We start from the raw sequence: 22,164 nt of genomic DNA, 5'->3' as shown, positions 1-22,164 counted from the left end.
GCCTGAACTTCACAGGGGGAGCAGCGAAGCACCTCCCCCCCACCGCGAAAAGCTTCGAGGACAGGTAAGTGACTTTCGTGCACCCCTACCCATGATATCCTGATGAGCAAACTAGCTCAAAGTGGGCTAGCTGAAACAATGATCCAGTGGATCCACAGTTGGCTACAGAATCGGACTCAAAGTGTGCTTCTCAATGGGACCTTCTCAAACTGGGGAGAGGTAACGAGTGGGGTACCGCAGGGCTCAGTCCTGGGCCCAGTGCTCTTCAACATTTTTATTAATGACTTGAAGGAGGAGGTGCAGGGAATGCTGATCAAATCTGCAGATGACACAAAATTGGGCAGGATAGCTAATACTTTGGAAGACAGAAACAAAATTCAAAGTGATCTGGATAGACTGGAGTGCTGGGCAGAAAACAACAGAATGACATTTAATAGGGAGAAATGCCAAGTTATGCACATAGGAAAAAGAAACCAAATGCACAGTTACAAGATGGGGGATACGTGGCTCAACCACACTACAAGCGAGAAAGATCTTGGAATTGTTGTCGATCACAAGCTGAATATGAGCCAACAATGTGATGTGGCTGCAAAAAAGGCAAATGCTCTTTTAGGCTGCATTAATAGAAGCATAGCTTCCAAGACCAAATCCCGGGAAGTACTAGTTCCCCTCTACTCAGCACTAGTTAGGCCTCATCTGGAATACTGTGTACAGTTCTGGGCACTACACTTTAAGAAGGATGCAGACAAACTGGAGAGGGTTCAGAGGAGGGCAACAAAGATGATCAGAAGACTGGAAACAAAGCCCTATGAAGAGAGACTGAAAGAACTGGGCATATTTAGCCTTGAGAAGAGAAGACTGAGGGGAGATATGATAGCACTCGTCAAGTACTTGAAAGGTTGTCACAGAGAAGAATGCCAGGATCTCTTCTCCATCATCCCAGAATGCAGAACACGGAATAATGGGCTCAAGTGACAGGAAGCTGGATTCCGGCTGAACATCAGGAAAAACTTCCTGACTGTTAGAGCAATACGACAATGGAACCAATTACCTGGGGAGGTGGTGGGCTCTCCCACACTGGAGACATTCAAGACAAGGCTGGACAGCTATCTGTCGGGGATGCTCTGACTTGGATTCCTGCATTGAGCAGGGGGTTGGGCTCGATGGCCTTGTAGGCCCCTTCCAACCCTACTATTCTATGACTCTATGACTCTATGACTCATCATGAAGGGAAGTTGTTTTACTAAGTGCACAATTGTAAAATAATTTTATCAATGGCCAAAATTGTTTTCAACCAGAAAGTATGAGCTGAAAGGATGTCTAGGCAGCAACAGCTGATATTTGTTTATTCTAGTTAAATACATTGATCATACGAACATTTAAATAGTCTGCAAAATACTTCATGTTCTTCCACACAAACAAGCAAGGTAAACTTGTGCTAATTGGCTTCCTTGATATTTGCAAAATGATGCTTCTTACAGCCAGGAATAGCATAATGTGGGAGAAAACTTCCTACTTGGGAATCCACAAAACCTGGAGAAATTTTCACCCACTTCTATTGTGTGGTTAGGCCAAGAAAAAAGCCAGCATGCTAGGGCCATAGAGATTAACAGTGCAATTTTATATGTGTCTACGCAGAAATAAATCCCACTTGAATTCAATGGCATGTTCTCCCAGGTAAATTATGTGATCTGAAAAAATATGAATCTTCCAGTAGTCCACCTGACCGTGCCAACATGTTTTCCATTTTATGTTTGCAGCCCTAGGTACCAAAGAAAATATTTATTTTGTTAAACAGAATAAAAGTAGAGCACCTCCATTTTTCAAATTCTGCACCAGATGTAAAATTCCATACTTTCATTATAGCATACACGTAGTCACACTAGGATTTACGCCTTTCTTCTCCTTTCCTTCATTCATGTTTGAACATTTTTATTGAAATGCAGTCTAGCAATATTATAAATGAGCCAAAATGAAATGTTGGAAGGGACTTATTGATGCTCAATTATTAAAAACGTTTAAACATTTTTAGAAACCAAGGGCTAGAAGGGAGCCACTGAGTAACTGGATTCAACCTTCTGGTGCTGCAGTGGTTTTTCCCTCTACCAAATGCCCCGGAACGATGCTGCATCCGGGTGATTTTGGGGTCAAGAATGTGATGGCTGCAGAGCAGAATGGTGCTTTTGCTGCAGACACAGCCTGAAGTGATGGCAAAATTAAGTCACAAAAGCTGAACCAAGAAACCACCCCCTCCATGGCTAAAAGTGAGGTCTCCACCCCATTGTTGATAGTACTGAATATCAGCTGAATATCAGCTTGCATCTCTTCCTGGAAAACAGAGAAGGGCCCCCCACTTTTCTACCTGCAGGATTTGTTGCAAAATTTGGGTACAGCCCTTACTAGTGTAGCAGCCATGTCGGGGGTCAGACTAAGTGGTCTCATGTTCTTGCTGAGCTAGCATAGTTTGGCAGGAACAGCAATGTAGAGACTTCCCCTGTCAGCAAGCCGAATTGCACAACACAGTCATGATTTTGCCTTTTTGCTTACTGCAAGACTGTATCCTTGTTCTCAAGATAGAATGTCCTATGGCCCATTTCCTGTACTATACTGTACCAACTGTAAAACCACAGGAGAGGGAGTGGGAGAAAGGGTCGCTTGTGTGTCATCATCTCTATAAAAGTAATGTGTGGCTATGCCTCGGGGCTTCTGGCTCTTTGGAAGTGATTCCAGCCTTAAGCCCGCACATTAAATAAAGAAGTACTCATTTTCCTTCACTCCGTGGTCTCTCTGACTCTGATTTCTGCTACATAAATGGTGCCGTGACTCGGATGTGGCAGGCTCTGAGACAGAGAGGTGACAGTTGCCTGCTCTTTATCGCCGCACCAGGAGGGAGAGCTCGGCGCACGCCTCCCTTTCTTGGCGCCACCGACCTTTTTGTCAGGTAAACGGGAGGGAGCCTGCGCTGGGATCGCCCAAACGGCAGCGAGCAGCAAGAGAACCTTGGGAAGCGGAGGAAGGAACTTGAGCCTTGCCTGTATCACAGCTGCAATTGAGTTGAAACCCACATTGGAAGCCTTCAGGAGTAAGGCAAGTATGGAGTAAAAGTAGGCCCCGCCTTTAGGGAGAAAGGCCACTGGGCAGAAAAAAAGAGGGCCCCGCCTTATGAAGAAGGTCAGTGTTGGTATACGTATACAAAAAGAACCTACTCCTTGCGGGTAGAAGGGGGGCCTGATCACACCCCCGAGTGGGCGCCAGTACTCAGTGCGGCCAGTACTCAGCAGGAAGCTGAGGAAGCTGGGGAAGCCGCTTTCCACTCTAGTGAAAAGTAGGGTTGGCGGAGAATTTCTCCCCGAAACTTCGGGGGGCCGAGCGCCAATGTGTTCGGCCCCCTGAACAAGTTTCGGGGAGAAATTCTCCGCACCCCCCCGCCCCTGCACCCCCCCCGGGACGGGACTTACCTTTGCCGAATGTCCCTCCCGGCGGCGGGTCCGGCCGGCGCTTCGGCGGGTCTTCGGCCGGGGCGGGAGCGGCAGCCGGTCTTTTGACCGGCTGCCGCCGCCGCCACTCCAATAAAAGAAAAAAAAAAACGCCCCTGTGATAGGCTACGTGACGTTTAACGTAGCCTATCATGGCTAGATTTGCAAAGTCAGCCATGATAGGCTACGTAAATCGTCACGTAGCCTATCACGGGTGATTTAAAAAAAAAAAAGCGTGTACGGATAATGGTGGCCCCCATAGGGAGCCGCCATTCACGTTCCTTATTTGGTCGCTGTAGTCTACGTAAATCTTTACGTAGACTACGGCGAAAATAATGGCAACGCAAATAGCGTTGCTCTTATTTTCGCCGTAGTCTACGTAAAGATTTACGTAGACTACAGTGACCAAATAAGGAACGCGAATGGCGGCTCCCTATGGGGGCCGCCATTTGCGTACGCGCTTTTTTTTTTTAAGTTACCCGTGATAGGCTACGTGACGATTTACGTAGCCTATCACGGCTGACTTTGCAGATCTAGCCATGATAGGCTACGTTAATCGTCACGTAGCCTATCACGGGGGCCTTTTTTTTTTCAACTTTTTAGTTCGCGGCCGGGTGAGGCGGGAAGCCTCCCCCCCGGCCTGAATATCGGCCGGGCGAGGCGGGAAGCCTCCTCCCCCGGCCTGAACTTCGCGGGGGGAGCAGCGAAGCGCCTCCCCCCCACCGCGAAAAGCTTCGAGGACAGGTAAGGAACTTTCGTGCACCCCTAGTGAAAAGTGGGAAAAGTGGGTAGCAGGGACATATGAATTCAGTGGAGAGATTGATGATGGTGTGAGTGGCTACTGCGGTTTCTGATGCATACCGTTGACCGTCTGGGTGCCCAGGCCAGTAGCAAAGTGCGTGGTGTGAAATTCCTTTTGTGTCGGCCAGTGAGACCCCTGACTCACTGACCAATCCCCTTTCCCTCCTTGTGTCTGTCTTTATCTTAGGAGAGAGGCTATGGGAGGTGGGGGAAGCAAGACTTGCACCCCCTTGAGATGTATGTTAAAAAAAAAAAGGAAAAAGATTTTTTTAAAAGGATTCAGAATAGAGAGAGGGAATAGCAAAAAAGCTCAAGGTCGAGCTGAGAGAAAAAAAAGAACAAGATCTGAGGCTGTTAATCAGAGAAATGTTGCAAGACAGCCTGGCTTTTGACGAAGCGTGGGAGTGTGAGGCTGAAGAAGTAACCATTAGCCTAGTGCGCCGGGAGGGCAGCAGGAGAATTGCCCACAACGTTCTGAGTTGTGCAACATCATCACCTCGCCTAATTGAGATGAAATCCCTAAGAAATGGAAACTGAAAATGAAGACCCAGAAGATGAAGGCGCAAAATGAAATAAGGGTGAAGAATCAGCCCCCAGAGCACAGGCTAGACCCCTCTTTGAGTGGAAAGTGTGCCATGCCCATAGGACGGTCCCAAGGCAGAATGAAGCGGAGAGACCATGATGAAGATCTCTGTCAAGGTAGCCGTGTTTAGCTTTGAACTGTCCTAGAATTTCATAGAGCCTGTAGACCATCAGCTATATGATTTCTGAAGAGCGTAACCATTAAGCTTTTGCCGTGGGATTCCCTGCAATGAAGAAATCTCACTGATTTGAGTGTCCAGTGTTAAACTGCCTGAGTGTGTGTGCTGAAGAGACCGAGAAACCAGACAGCATGTTCCTGGCCAAGCCAAAATTACGCTACTACCATGCTACTGGAAGCTGCAATAAACTGTGTAAGCTGGGAGACCCAACCTGATTGAGAAGAAAAGAAGATATTGGAGTAACTGTCTTGAAAAACAGTGAAATCTGTGTAGCTGGCTGGCTGACGCTGTCAGTGATGTTACAACTTTAAATTAAGACTGTTTTCCTGTTTGAGACCCCAGCGAAGAAAGCTAACCTGAGTTATTTGTTGCCCATGCCAAAGCAAAGATTTGGCTGCCCTGTACCTCATTGTGTCCTGTTTTAAGCTTGGGATTTACAAATACAAACAAACTGGGAAGCTTGCCTTTGAAGTCCTGCAAATCACTCCACCGCCTCCCTGAAGAAGATTAATGGCTGCCTGAAAAAAATGCAAGTATAAGGCGATGCTCATCACCCCCCCAGTGTCCTGAGTTTCGGCACTTTGCTTTCGTGTACCAGATTAAAGGAAAGAGAAAAAAGAGTAAGTTTTTAAAATGTCAAAGTCTGTATGAGCTTATCTCCGTCAGCGTTCTCAGAGCCAGGGGGAGTCACCAAACTCCCTAGCTGGTCTGGCCTTGGCAGGCAGAGAAGCTAGAAAAGATGTCTGTGAGAACCTGACGGAAGTAAAATAAAATTTACAGAGGAGTTGCCCAGGTTAAAGTGTCACGGCTAGAGAGCTGAGCTGTGCTGCTCTGTTTAGACAGAGGCCTTGCTAAAAAGTTAAAGGCCCTTGTCTGTCAGAAGGGGTGTAGGGCCACACTTCCTCTTTTTTAAACTGATGCAAAAGTGGGGAGCCTTTGCTGGAAACATCTCATCTTCATTGCCCAGAGCCTTCTCTGTTTGGTTCCATCATCTGGGCTTTTTAGAGACACTCTGCACATGGACTAAAATTTTGAATTGTCAAAGACTTTCCACGGACAGTGCTGTGAAGCTTTTCATAAACTTGAACTCTCATTGCTGTAGACCGTGTCTCTGTGTTTGTAGTCAGCTCAGTGTACAGCAGGCTAAGTTTGATCTATAACTTTTAGATTTCCTTCTGCCAGAACTCATGCAGCATAGAGTTGCCGATGCAAAAATGGTGACCTAAAACTCTTTGTGTGTGTGAGTATGCCCATCCCTTGATTTTAATGGGCCCTGAGCTTTCAGCCAGAAGAGCAGTATAATTGCTGGATCTGCTCCATCATGCCTTACCCATGCAAAAAGTGTTTTCCATTCATTGTGTTAAATTGCAAAAAAAAGTTTATTGTGTATATTTTATGATTTCTTAGATATCATAAAATATATGTGATATTTGCAGATGTTTTTACTGTTAGTTGCAACTCCAAATGATACTGAGTGTGGTTCCCAATGGGTGACAGGTAGAAAAAGACAGAGAAATAAAAAAAGTGGCAGACAGATAGAGAAGAAAAAAAAAGAAGAAAAAGGAGGCAAGAAGCAAAGAGAGAAAACATTTATAAAGAAAAAGCGTGGCCATAGTTGCCCCAGGGTAAATTGGAAGCAGCTGATTATGCCTAGAGCTTATTACCAGTGTATAAAGTAGCCACAATAATGTAATAGTTCTTTAAGATGAGAAAATGTAACTAGAAGAAGAAGAGCCTATCCCAAATGTGCGTCATTGGGACTAGTGTAGGGCAGAAAAGTTTAAGTAAGTGAGTTTAACTTGCAAAAAGACAAGGCTGGTGCATAGAGCGGAAAGTTTTATATAAAAAGTTTGAAACATGATCTGCAATACAGGCAGATCAGCAAAAGAGAGAAAAAGCAAGAGAGGGGGAGAGGTTTCTCTCTCCCAACACACAAGCGGGGCTAAAACGCCTCACCCAGTATCAAACCCTGCCGTTAGAAGCCATGAGAGCAAGTATGAAAAAGTCAGTTAATATAACCAAAGTGTCTAAAGTGTTGCAAGGTGCCACCGAAGCCCCCAGAGCGTACTTGGAGTGTCTTTTAAATGCCTATCGCCAGTATGCCCCCAGAGGCCCAAGAAAACGTAGACGAAGAAATGAAAAAGACCCGGCAGAGGCAGAAGATTCTTAAGAAAAAAACAGTGTGCCCAGTGCGGACAAGATGGACATTGGTGGCATAAATGCCCAAATGAAATAAATCAAATACATGAAAGAGAAAACCAAAAGGGCCAGAACGGGCGAGGAAGGAGACAGTTTAGTTAGCAACCAAACTGGAAAGCAGGGGTCTATAAAAATGTATAAAGAAGCCCCCTTCATTAAAGTGGCTAAAGCCAAAAGTCTTAAATAAGACAGACCGGGCCCCCTTAATCTCAGCCCCGGGAAGCCCCTAGTCACTGCCACTGTGAGGGGCCATGACATTGACTTCATAATTGACACTGGAGCAGCATCAAGAGCAAGCAAACGTTAGCCTTAAACAAGAAGTCTAAACACTGGGCAAAGTTCTTCAAGCCCAGCGTCGCTTTGTCTTAGAAAATAAGCCCCAATTCCCATTACAGAGATTCATCCTTTCCAACCAGGAGATAAAGTATGAGTTAAAGAGGGAAAAATGACCCTTTGACTCCCAGATGGAGAGGACCAAAAACTGTTATACTTTCCACCCCCACAGCTATGAACTCGTGTACATTAAACACGAGTCAAGAGAGCGAAAGGAGGGGAATGGACTGTAAACAGACATCCTAAAAATCCTTTAAAAATCATTCTGAAAAGGCAGTAAGAAGACTCAGGCTAGACCTTACTGTGGGCACACCTGGAGACTGTCCACCCAGCGTACGGTCAGACCTGCACCTGGAGAATTGAAGAAGGGGACTAGACCCTACTGCAGCTAGCCAGGTGAATAGCTGCCCGGCGTACGGTCAGATCCCAAAGAAGATCAAACATGCGTGTTGTAGTGTTAGTAGCGTTGTATTGTGTTTCCCTAATAAGATGTAAAAAAGGGGGGCCTGCCCCTGGAGAAGGTAGTTTGTCCCAGCAATTTGCTGATAATTACTGGCTTCACTTAGCTAACATCACTGGGATAAAGTATTTTTGTTTACCAAAAGATATACCTGCAAACAGGCTTATTAGCATGTCTAATACCTGTCTGTAACCATCCTGAAAGAATTCAAAAAGATACCATGTTAAGAGTTTATAGTGTAAGTTTAACTTACTCCCAAAATGCTGATTGGGGTGTGGTTGCAAAGATCCTACCCCCTACAGAATTTACGCACCCCCATTGTTGCTGGAACAAATGCTACGTATGCGCGAATGCCCAATTGTCAAAAATCTTCCGGAAAATGTAAAGCCATCCCTGGTCCCCCCCTTCCACTGTAATGAAATTCAAAGTATATCTTTTAATGAGGCCCACATACTTTTGCCTCATGGATAGTTTTAGACATGTAGTTCCCACACTTGGTCATTTATTCCTGCCAACTTGTCCGATAACCAACCATGTTGCCTCAGTCGCCTAGTGCCATTCCTTCCCCCGTGGCCTAAAAAAATCCATCAACGGCAGCCTCGAGCACTGCAACTGACTGAAGATTGTAATACTCATGTACAACTATACTCTGACTCGGAAAAATTGGCCTTAGCGATGTCACTAGATGGTGTTCCAGGTTTAGCCTTGGTTGATGGTCTGAAAATCAACCGGTTAGCACGCAGCTTGGCCAAAAGTATAAATGCCACCTCACGAGCATTGTCATTATTAAATAAAGAAGTTACGTGATCTAAGAGGTGCGGTTCTAGAAAATAGAGCTGGTATAGATTACCTCTTCCTTCTTCATCATTTGGGTTGTGAGACACACCAAAAGCTCTGTTGCTTTAACTTAACTGATAATGGCAATGCTGTAGATGAACAGATCAACAAACTGCACCAAATAGTTGCTGACATCAAAATAGAGCAACATAATTGGCTTGACTGGTTGACCTCTTGGCTTCCAGATCTCAGCTGGCTCAAAGCATTATTTGTTCTGATTTTACTAGTAGGAGTGGTAGGGGTACTGTTATGTCTCTGCATCCCCTGGTTTATGTGTTGCTTAAACAATCTGTTTATTGCCTCAGCCACAAAAACAGCCGCCCGCTATTCTTTAATAGCTCAACAAGATATTAAATAAGAAAGTTGCCATAAAAATCCTGTGTTATGCCTTGCCAACCGAGATGTCTACTTGTGTAATGAAATGCTATAATTGTAATAAAATTATGCATTTAAGGGGGGAATGTAGCAGCCATGTCGGGGGTCAGACTAAGTGGTCTCATGTTCTTGCTGAGCTAGCATAGTTTGGCAGGAACAGCAATGTAGAGACTTCCCCTGTCAGCAAGCCGAATTGCACAACACAGTCATGATTTGCCTTTTTGCTTACTGCAAGACTGTATCCTTGTTCTCAAGATATAGAATGTCCTATGGCCCATTTCCTGTACTATAAACAACTGTACCAACTGTAAAACCACAGGAGAGGGAGTGGGAGAAAGGGTCGCTTGTGTGTCATCATCTCTATAAAAGTAATGTGTGGCTATGCCTCAGGGCTTCTGGCTCTTTGGAAGTGATTCCAGCCTTAAGCCCGCGCGTTAAATAAAGAAGTACTCATTTTCCTTCACTCCGTGGTCTCTCTGACTCTGATTTCTGCTACACACGCCCTGGAACAAAGCAGGTTTGTTGATCTGGATGCTGTTTTTATACTGCTGTTGTTGAGTTTTTAATTGTTTTTAATTGTGCTTTAATGTATTTGCTTATGGTTGTTTTATCAGTGATTGTAAGCCACCTTGAGTGCCATTTTTTCTAGAAAGGTAGGGTACAAAGCAAGCAAGCAAACAAATAAATAAATGTGGGTATCAGCCCTTACTAGTATATGCACAGGCTGCCTATATGCAATAAGCAGCCTGTGTACAAGTGCACATTAGCCAACAGTTGCTGTTACACTTTGCCCTGGTGAATAACTGTTCTACATCCTTCAGTGCTGACCTCCACTCCTCGGAGTAGTGAAGAGAGCATTGCAGGAAGGGGAAAGGGAACATGGCCACTGTCAACTGGGGTCAGTGAAGTGATTCTCATAGGAAGCGCTGGCTATTGTGGGGCAATCAAAGTGAGAGGAGAATTTTCTTCTTACCAGAAACCAAAGGGAGTGGTGGATAGGGATGTCCGTTGCTGGGAAACCCAGTTTTATTACTCAATGGTGTTCCATGCAGGTACAACTTGATTTGCATTTGTGAGCTGAGCTGTGGGCTTTCCTGTTAACTTTGGGAACTTGTTTGGCGCGTTTTCCCCGCAGGTTTTGCAATTTGTGCAAATTATGGTTGAATTCGAATGAAATTTGTACAAACTGCAGAATGCAGGGGGGAAAAGCGCAAAATGCTTGGAAAATCCACCAACTGGCCCAACTCGCTGCAGACCGAGTCAGGCACCACAGCAAGAACTGGAACAAATTCCAGGGGGCTGAACCTAGGAAAACTCATCAAACTCCACCCCCAAATGGATTTCTCCAACATCCCTAATAGTGGAGGGAGGCAGCAACTTGGAGCTAGCCAGTCAGCGACTGTGAACTCACTCTGTGCTGATTGTGGTGTCCCAGTCTAGTAAGGTTGACAATCCTCCCTTTTTGATTGGCAGCCAGCAGTTCCTATTAGCAAACCACTTCCTTAGCAGCTGCTAGGATTCTGGTGGGCAGTTATGCAAGGATGTCTATGTTCTGAGAAGAAAGCATGAATCCTAAAGTCAGTACATATAACAGCTCTTATCACTGAAAATAAGGGCTTGGATCCCACCTTTGCTCTAGCTGGCAAGACCATTCCCTGAGTGGACTTTTGCTTAGGTGTCACACCCCACCCACAGAAGGGCAGAGGGAGAGGCAATTTTCTCCAATGCCCCCTTCCCCCTGTAGTTCTTCTGTCTCTGAAGACCTGCTCCAGAGGGTTGACCCTGTGGAGCAGGTCTTTAGAGACCCTCTTGAATAGTGGGTGTGGTAAGGGGTTGCAGGGCGAGGTAGGGATTTATAGCAAATGGCTTCCTTCCCCCTTCCAGCATCAGGATCCTCCACTGGATCAAAAGCCTTCTGCGGATGGGAAGAGCTCTTCTCTTTGCAGAAGGCTGAATAGGATTCAAAGCTATATTTTTGATAAACAAACAAGGCCTTTTGTTCAGAATAGACATGATCTTGCACTCTAGCCAGAGTTAAGCACTTGAAAATCCAGTTTAATGTTCTGATCTGATCGCAATCAGAAGGATCACATTCAAGGCAGTGAACAAAGTCACTATGTGGAAGCTTTTACACAGCAACACCTCACTTTTATGAATCTGGGAAATGGCTATAAAGATACATGCTGCTTCAGTTATTAAGGCAAGAGCCAAGGGAATAGGTATTCTATATATTCTTCAAAATAGTTGTTTTGGTACTGACAAAGGGAGAAAGGGTTAAATAGAAAGCCCATGGTTACATATATTACTTAAGGAAAGAAGGACTAAGTATATATAATCATTTTATTATTTCAAAAAATATTCCCAAGAAAAGCCTAAGGCAAAATTTGTTCTTTTAATGTAAATTACTCCAGAAAGCAATGTGAGAAAACAGTATTATGAAAGTGAACCTAGAGGAGGGTATATAATGCTTTAATATTTTAAAATCTTCACAGAGATGTGTAGACATATCTTCTTTTGCTGTCTATTTATAAAATTAAATTTAAAAATATTTCATCAAAAACAAGAGTCAATGTGGAATATGATCTCTGTGTTATCATAATGTAGGGGTGTACAAAACCCTGCATACCTGGCTCCGCTGGGGTCTGCAGGTGGGGGGAGGAGATCTGTTCCTCCCCCCAGAATCCTCGATGGGGGGGAGGCAATCCATTCTCCCCCCCAGAATCCTGCCTGGCTGGCTCCGCTCTGCGGCCATTCTGCGGAGCCGCCAGTGGGGCCTCCAGCTGCTGCCGGGCTGCTGCAGACGCAAATGGCGTCCTGCGTAGGGGACGCCATTTGCGTACCTATGCCAGCCCATGATAGGCTACGTATGTATTTACATAGCCTATCATGGCTAAAGCAGGAACACAAATGGCATAGGGGACGCCATTTGCGTCACTGCTTTAGCTGTGATAATTCTGCTTTAGTCACTGACTAAATAGTCAGTGATAGTCACTGCTTTAGCCATGATAGATATCACGGGCCGGCATAGGGACGCAAATGGCGGCTGCCACGACGGCTGCCATTTGTGGCCGCAGCAGCCTGGCAGTGGCTGGAGCCGCCGCCATCGCTGCCACTGCAGCTTCATCTGCCGCCGGAGCTGCCACCAGAGCTGCCGCCGCCACTGCCGGAACCGCAGCCAGGTAGGCTCAATACAGGGACGCAAATGGCGGCGGCTACGACAGCCACCATTTGCATCCCTACAGGCCCACCCAGTAGCTGAATATCTGGCTGTGGGCAGGCGGAGCCGGGGGGTTCCGGGGGGGGGAGGACCGGATCACCTCCCCCCCATCGAGGATTCCGGGGGGGAAGGACGGAGCACCTCCCCCCCCACGGATTGCCTGACGCGGAGCCAGGTAGGTGTTTTGTACATCCCTACAAATGGATTAATGACTGGATTTGGTGAAGGGTGGGTTTGTATTAGAGGTGTTCACTGACCACAAGATTTGGTTCAGATACCAATTCAGTGATTCAGAAAGACTCTGATACACCTTGGATACATTCAGAGGCTTCCTGATTCGATTCAGGGTCGAAATTGAAACTTGTCAGCCTCATTCAGCTCTGGATTCAGAATTCTGCACAATCCAAACCACACCCATAGTTTGTATAACTTTGGACCTCCTGTGTCAAATGCAGCTCACCAGCAGTGGCCATCACTGCTGACGTCCATGATGACCCTATGAGGAAGAAGAAGGAGCGAGGGAGCAGGCAAAGGGAACATTAGGGCCTGCTCCAGTTGGACTCCCCCGGCCCTCACAGGGCTAACTGACATCCATGGCCCTGTGGGGAAGAAGAAGGAGCGAGGGAGCAGGCAAAGGGAACATTAGGGCCTGCTCCAGTTGGACTTCCCCGGCCCTCACAGGGCTAACTGACATCCATGGCCCTGTGGGAAAGAAGAAGGAGCGAGGGATAGGGATGTCAGAGAATTCCGCCACGGATTAGGGATGGCCGTGAATTTCTCCACGAATCTCGGGGAGGCCGAATGCCAATGCATTCGGCCCCCCGAAAATGTTGGTGAAAATCTCCACCCCCCCCGCTGGCCCCAGGGATGGGACTTACCTCATGCAAATTTCCCTCTCAGAGGCAGGTCCCGGCGGCGCTTTGGCGGCGTTTCATCGGGGGCAGGGGCAGCGGCCGGTCTTCCGACCAGCTGCCGCTGCCGCCATTACAAAATAAAGTAAAAAACAAACAAACACCCGTGATAGGCTATGTAACGATTAATGTAGCCTATCACAGCTAGATTTCCAAAGTCAGCCGTGATAGGCTACATTAATCGTTACGTAGCCTATCACGGGTGACTTTGAAAAAAAAAAAGCATGTACGCATATAGCGGCACCCATGTGCACCGCCATTTGCGTTCCATATTTGGTCCCGGGTAGTCTACGTAAAGATTTACGTAGACGACGGCGAAAATAAGGGCAACGCAAATAGCGTTGCCCTTATTTTCGCCGTCGTCTACGTAAATCTTTACGTAGACTACCCGGGACCAAATAAGGAATGCAAATGGCGGCGCCCATGGGCGCCGCCATTTGCTTATATGCTTCCCCCCCCCCCCAAATTCACCCGTGATAGGCTACGTAACGATTAACTTAGCCTATCACGGGTGTTTTTTTTTCCCATTCACTTTTTATTTCGCGGCCGGGGAGACGGGGCGCTTCTCCCCGGCCTGAATTTTGGCCGGGCAAGGTGGGGCGCCTCCCCCCCAGCCTGAATTTCGGCTGGGCGAGGCGGGACGCCTCCCCCCTGGCCTGAATTTCAGCTGGGCGAGGCGGGGCGCCTCCCCCCCTGGCCTGAACTTCGGGGGGAGAACCGAAGCACCTCCCCCCTACCGCGAAGCAAGCTGCGGGACCAGGTAAGTGACTTTCGTACATCACTACCATGGATCTCAGTGAGGCCGAATGCCAGCGCATTCAGCCCCCCGAAATCTGTGGCGGAACGAAGCCCCCGCTCCCCACCCCACGAGAGGCATGTGAAACGGAGGACTTACCTGCTGCTGACCGCGCTGACTTGCATGCGTGTAGTGGGCGCTATTTGCGTTCCTTCCCCCCCCCCACCATAATAGCTTACATAAATATTTACGTAGGCTAAAACAGCGAAAAAAAGGGAACGCAAATGGTGGCCACCGTAGCTGCCGCCATTTGCGTACGCTGTTTTGTTTTTGTTTTTTGCTTGCAGGCTGCCCAGCGGCTGGATGTCCGGCTGCGGGCAGCCCCGGCCAGCGGCTCCATGGAATATCTGTGGATTAGGATTTTGGGGGGAGGTGCGGAGCGCCTCCCCTCCACCGCGAATCACCCCGTCCAAAAGGTAAGTGACTTTCGTACATCCCTAGCGAGGGAGCAGGCAAAGGGAACATCACAGCCTGCTCCAGTTGGACTGCCCCTCCTTTGAGAGATGAGTGGGGGGAACAGAGCCATCCCACCAGCCCTGCTGACAGTTTACCTAATCCTTTTTTCTCCCCTCCCCATTGCCTTTTCCTTGTGTGTCATGTCTTTTTTAGATTGTAAGCCTGCGGGCAGGGACTGTCTTCTTTGTTCATTGATTGTAAGCCACTCCAGGAGCCTTTTTTGGCTGAGGAGCGGGATAAAAATACAATAAATAAATAAATAAATCACTATTTTTGCTAGGGATGCAGAACACTTTGGGAGACCTTTTGTGTTATTGCAGCTTCAGGCCAATCCCCCTTTGAATTGCAACTCATAAGTAATCTGTCAGTTCTGAGCTTCCCTCATCCCTTTCCCCAAAGCTCGGTTTTCAGCAGCTACAAAGGGAGGAGGCTGAGAAGGGGAGACCTGATCCTCAGGGCTTCATTAGACCATAAAGCCTTGCTAACAGGAGCTTCCCAGCACAGAGATGCTGGGGAATGGTAGTTTTCCAGGGCTTCTGAGTGTTTAGTAAGGACTGAAAAGCCCTAGTGAACTATGCCTTGCAGAGGACTTCATGCCGTGCAGTTCCTATAACTTCCAGTAAGAAAAATAATTCTGCTGCCGCCTGGCATGTTCAAAAATGGAAAGTGGAAGTTTCACTTGTCTCTAATGAGGGATAGGGAAGACATTTGTTTGGTTCAGATTTTAATATAAAGATCTGATTTTTTGCACATATACATGAGCCCAAATTATCCATCAAAATTTGCACTTCTCCAAATTTTGCAATGCCGTTCTCCAACTAAAAAATGCACACATAAATGCATATATTAGGGGAAAGTGTGCATAAAAATGCATATATTTATGAAAATAACATCAAGAAATCCATTATATGCCATCTCTGTAGCAGAGGGAGATGAGATGGGAAGTGGGGCCATTTCACCAGCCCTGTTGAAAGACCACCTACTCTTCTTCCCTCCCCATCCCTTTTTCCTTTTGTGTCCTGTCTTTTTAGATTGTAAGCCTGCAGGCAGGGACTGTCATGCTTTTATTTTTTTTAATTTGCTGCTGTATTTAAGCCCTCTGGGCCAAGGAGCAGGATAAAAATGCTTCAGATAAATAAATAATACTGTATACAAACAAACAAACATATATTGGGAGAAATGCACACACAAAAATGTATTATTCATGCAATTTTCATGCAAACCTTTTTTTTAAAAAAAAAAATTCTCAAACTGATGTGGAAATGGGATGAACTCAACCTAAGATTGGAAAATGAGAAATGGAGAGAAACCAAAATTGACAGATCCATCCATCCCTATTCTAATACTAGTTTCCCATTGTCAAGACTTTTAACATAGTGAAGAATTTATTCATGTGACCCCACCCCATCTCCATTCTGAAATGATGCAGTCCCAAGAGGACACTGTCACATACTTTTCTGAAAGTGGAGACTGACCCTTAGATGGAGGGAAGTGATAGCAGCAGCCATTTTACCAACTTTTTTTTTTTTTTTTTGCATGGTATTATGGAAAGGGACTTGAGATTTCCTTGTGTCTTCTTTATTATCTGTATTCTTGTGGAGCCACTGAGTTTTGAATTTTGCCACATCTATGCAGAGGTGTTTTAGAGAAAGCAATTGTGTCTGCTTCAGTCCCCTGCTGTTTACAAAAATGTTCATCCAGGTACCTGTATATATCTCCAGTGGAAATGAATTGAACATCCTACATTTGCTGGTTGTCTAACAAAAATGCTAGGCCTTTAACATGTTATCAGCATCACCTTGAAGGGTCTATTTTTGTCTCAATAGGAATATTTTAGCTCATGTCATTTTACAGTGGAGATGCTCTTGACTCTTCAGCTTGTCAACCTTAATGGAACCCTTTAAAAGCCATGCTTGAAAACCAAGCGTTCTTAACATTACTTTTAAAACCCTGTTTAGTTTATGCTCCAGTGCACCATTGTTTTATTGGTTCAACTTGTCAGGTAACTCATCAATTGTTTCATAAAAGGACTCAGTCATAGATTTGTCTGATGTTTTCTTAACTATGGGACAAGCAGTACCCTCTATGTCAAGGTTATCCTCCTGTTGAAACTGAAGAGGCAAATTGGTATTAGTTTTAGGGATTAGGTGATCTCATCTAGTTGTGAAGTTTAACTAGTTCTGAGGTTTTCACAGCCAAATCTTCTGCTCCACCCTCTTCCATTGATCTGCTGTGATTTTTTTTTAAAGTTCTACTATTACTAAATAAAAAGGTGTCCCCAACCAGTCGTGTCCGACTCTAGGGTGCGGTGCTCATCCCCGTTTCTAAGCCGAAGAGCCAGCGCTGTCCGAAGATGCTTCCGTGGTCATGTGGCCGGCATGACTGAACACCGAGGTGCACGGAACGCTGTTACCTTTCCCGCCGAGGCGGTACCTATTTATCTACTTGCAGTTTCTTACTTTCGAAATGCTAGGTTGGCAGAAGCTGGGACTGAAGACGGGAGCTCACTCTGTCACACAGCACTCGGGTCTCGAACTGCTGACCTGCTGACCTTCCAGTCTGCAGTTCAGCGTCTTAACCACTAAGCCACTGCGGCCCACTATTACTAAATACATGTTTTCAATTATAATTTTATTGAAAAGAAAACAATTTTCATATAATTTTGTGGGGTGTTGGTGGAGGGGGAGAGTAACATACAAAAATACAATGGGTTGGATCCAGGGTCTGCCTTCCACAAGAGGAAGGGATATGCTCATGGAAGGTCCCTCTGCCCAACTTTTTAGGATTCTTGCCCCCCTACAGCTCACCCCATTCGGGAGGTTCTGCTGATTGTCTGTGCAGTATTTTCAGGCCATGCATAGGAGTGGGACAGAAAGTCTACTTCTGCCACTGAATTTGATCCAGCATAAATCTAGATCCAACCCAACATACAGAGTCTGTATGTCATTATATTGGGACTTAAGTTATTTATGCTCTAAGCATATCTGACCAGAATGGCATAATTCTCACAAACAAATAAACATTGAGAGTGTAATCCTATACATGTTTACTGAAAAGTAAGTTCCACTGAGTTCAACGGGGCTTACTCCCAGATAAGTGGGTACAGGATTGCAGCCTTACATTACAATCCTATGCATGTCTACTCAAAAGTACGTCCCACTGAGTTCAGTTGGGCTTACTCCCAGTGGAGTAAGCCCAATAAATGATTATAGGATTGCAGCGTTAGGCTGCAATCTTATGCAGAGGTACCTGGGAATATGTCCCATTGTACCAAATGGGGCTTTCTTTTGAATAGACCTGTATAGAGTGCAGTGTGAATCAATGATTCATTATTTACAAATGAGATGAATGGATACTAGTGATCTATAAAAAACCTCTGAAATATCTTGCTTATTTTAGGCATTAATATGTCCATTGAATCGATGTAGAGAAATCCCAACTCTTCCATTTGCACCCCATTTCTAGTCTTGCTGCTAGTAAGAGAAAGACAACAAGGGCTTTGTGCACAGTGTCCTGAAGTTCCGGTCAAAAAAATACTTTCCAATACCAATTTAGCTACAGGTACAAAGCTACAGTGTCAGTATGTAATTTTATTAATTTCATCAGTCTGCTTTCCAGAACCCGTTGATGTCATCACTTTTGCCACATATGAAACCACATCTGAAAATATGTTCCCATGCCTCCACAGCCCCTCCAACATAACATATTTTATTATGTACCAGGGGTGTTCAGAAAGTAGAACTCCAGAAGTTTTGGACTTTAACTCCCAGGATTCCTGGCCATTTGCCATGCTGGCAGGGGCTTCTGGGAGTTGAAGTCCAAAACATCTGCAGATCTACTTTCTGACCACCCCTTGCTGTAGACTCATCCATCCTCCCCCACGGTGTATTGTTGTGCTGCTTTGTAACAGCAGAGGAACGATGTACATTGCAACAGAGGTGATGCAACCAAAGAGCATTGGAACAAGCATAGACAATGTCCCCATACACACTGAACAGCGCCAAAAGAAATGGATACAACCCATTCATACAGACTGAATATAATCTTCTGTCCTTTTATATGCTAGTGGAATTCTAACAATCTTGAGTGAGAGACAAACTCCCAGCTAACCTGTAGCTCCTAACCATGCCTTAATCCTGGCTCCAGTATGATTCATCATTTTACTAAATACTCATAAGGACGGATTCCTGTGGTGGCGGTGGTTGTTGTTTAATTCTGGACTGGATTCCATTTGTGCATGCTACTCTCCTAAACTGGTTAACTTGATACTTAGTCTGAACCATGACTTCAATTCTTTGTGATGATCCTCCAATTGAAAGGTGTGCTGTGGTGCTTAGTTCTAAATTAATGTTGTGTGCATGTCTCAAGTCTCGAGTCCTGAAGAATAAAAGACAATACGAATTCTAAAAATTAACGTTTCTGGGTTTACCCCTTTCCTCCTAATTAAGTCGTCAAATGAAGATACTACATGCTAGCAACAGAAGCATCCTCTAAACTGATTCAGTTGGTCTTAGATCATTGCATTAACAACACTATCTGTAAGATTAGTGTGTCTGGTCTGGCAACACTATAATCCTTCCTGCCGATGTCTTTCATTAATCTCCATATCTAGCTGTTTTCTATCTGTTTCATATGTCATTTTTAAGAGGCACCTGAAGCTATTAGCTATTTTCTCTTTTTGTAGGGAAAAGTTAAACAAATTTCAAGCAGATTTCAACTACCACTGCAGATTAAATTTCTCCTGGTCTCCTTTATCTGTTCCTGCAATTGCACACTTTGTGCATGTTTCATTGACCTACAGTACTCAAGAAAAATGCAAGTAGTGATAAACTATGAGCAAAAAATGTAGAATGCACCCCAAAGAAGTTTTATTTGACCATTTTTTCTAACCATGAATGAATGGCAAAGAACATGCCAAAGAAGTTTTCTAAAGTATTCCACTTTAGAACTCAGCCCTTATTCATATGAATAGCACTAACAGTAATGAGTAAGCAGTCTAGGATGAAGTCCCTGGGTTTTCTGTGCTTGGAATACTGGTAGATTAAAAAAGAAGAGAGAGAGGGAGAGAGAGAGGGAGAGAGAGAGAGAGTGTGTCTGAGAAGGAAGAATGAACTGGAGAATAAATCCATAGGCCAAATTCCTTTCTATACTTCAAAATGTATTATGAGAAATGCTGGAAACTTGGTGAAACTTTCAAAGTCCAATTTCAATGCTTTCCATAAAAATGAATATTTTAAGAAGTACAAGGTAAGGAAAGTAAGATTGTATTGGGTTTGCTCCTTCAGAATAAAGTATCTTCTTGATAAATAGCCTATTAAGATAGCGGTGATGCTGCCAGTGATAGGAAAAGGATGGAAAAGGTGGTGGAAAGTCCATCTGTCCACCAGTTACCTGCCTCCCCACATTGTAGCACTTATGTATTATTTTTATGGCCCAACTGAGAAAAATGTACATATCGTTACACTGTATTACGTATCATATAATAGACTTTCTTATCCCCCTCCCCTATGCTACAATTATATGATATAAATCTTACTTTGCCAAGACAATGGACAAATTATAATTTAGGGCCAAAACAGACATTACTTAGATAAAATAGACATCTGTGTCTAGCAGCTATATCTCCCCTCCCCCCACATACACATTTTAGGGTAGGCACAGGGGGGCTGATACAGATCTTAAAAGCTACCCTAGCCCCCATGCTAGATCCCAGTCCAGATCAGGACTCCTGCACCTACTCTAGAATGAAAAAAAAAAAAAAAAAAAAGGATATAGCTGCTAGACACAGATTTAAAGTAAGGTTACAATGGGCCAAAACATTAAAGTAATATTTTGGCCCATTGTAGCCTATTGGAGTATTACAGAATTCTTTTATAGATGCCTTCTGTGGTAATAATATATACAGTTAGAAGCACCTCCTGGACTTGTTATCAACACAGAAATCATCATCATCAATATGTCACTGTGATACGACTCTGAACAATCCTGGGCAGTATCGAATGGGATGCTTATGCCCTCGCCAATTCCCTCCCGCAAGCAGTGGGTCCTACCAATTCCATTGCACAAGCAGGACCCACCACTTCCACAAGGGGGGTTTAGCACTTCCTAGAGGAAGCCTCCAAATGAGCGGAAACACTTGTTTCTGGAAGGAGGCAGGTCAGTGGAGCTCTCTTATGCAGGCTCTGCCGACCTGCCTCCTTCCAGAAAGGAGTGTTTCTGCTCATTTGGAGGCTTCCTCTAGGAAGTGCTAAATCCCCTTTGTGGAAGTGGTGGTTACTGCTTGTGGAAAGGAATCCATGGGGTACAGGACAATTGGTAGGCATGTAAGCACCCTGTTGGACAGTGCCAGCTGTATTCCACTGGGGACCATTGCCATATCTCTGTAACATGGAAACCTGGGTATTTGGTCCACGTTGCAGATTTATTTTTCTATGCAAACATAGCGAAACGCAAGACAGAAGATCTACAAATAGCTTTTCAAACAATGACAGCTATGTGTATTTGCCATTTAGTTAATTAATTTTTGGACCTGGGGAAAGCCAAGACAAAGGGTATTTTGTCTTTGAGTGAGAGATGTATGAGAATTTCATTAAGTGTTGAGACATGCCCTGTTTGTAACCCCAAATGCAAACGGGGACATGTTTCTTGGCCAAAGTTTGCATATTCTCGAGCTTGTGATTGTGTTTGAAGAATGTGTTCTCTAGAAAAATGCATACTTTAAAAAATGCACATTTTGGAAAAAATACAATTTTTCACACTTTAGTCAATGGGGGAAAGTATGCATTTAGCTGTGGACTGTAAAAATGTGCACTCAAATTCACACTTTTCCTATTCAGGGAAAAAAAGCTGGTATTTGGGAATGGGAAGAAAGTAAACTGAGCATTGAGGTGGAAATGGAAGAAACTTGAGGAGCTCCAGCCTCACTGATTCTCCCATTGCTACTTAAGGATGTCTGTCTCCAGGATATTCAGCCCTTTTGGGAATCGCCCAATATCTGTGGCACCCCCAACTTGACTTGCATTTGTGAGTTGACCCACTGATCTCTTCCTGAAATCTGGGAACTTTTTCAGTTTTTTTTAGAATTTCGTGAATAGCAATTTGCGCAAATTGTAGGTGCAATTTGTGTAATTTGAACAAATTTGGGCTGCAGTTTCTGCAAATTACACAAATTGCATCTGAAATTTAAATTGCTATTTACACAAATTTTTAAACCCCCCCCCCCCCAATCTGTGAACTGGGCCGACTTGATGCAGATCGCTTTGGGCCAGCTCATGGAAGAACAAGTTGAAATCTGGGGGCTGAACTGGGCAAGCTCAACCCCTCAGACAGATTCCTCTGATATCTCTACCCCTACTCTGAGCTCAATTTCCCTTCTCCATGAATCAAATTGACTTCCTGTCTCATGGTTAGCTGCCCCTGTGAACTATCCTCTGCTGCTGGGAATATACCCTGGTGGTAGAATAAAATATGCACAGATCAACAGTAAGTGGATAATGCTTAGGAGGCAGATGTGGATCACTTCTACCATCCAATATGCTGATG

This window comes from Heloderma suspectum, chromosome 4 (genome assembly GCF_057233095.1).
Source record: "Heloderma suspectum isolate Gila_16-S chromosome 4, 16-S_ref, whole genome shotgun sequence".
NCBI classification, from domain to species: domain Eukaryota; kingdom Metazoa; phylum Chordata; class Lepidosauria; order Squamata; family Helodermatidae; genus Heloderma; species Heloderma suspectum.
This window is presented reverse-complemented; position numbering follows the sequence as displayed.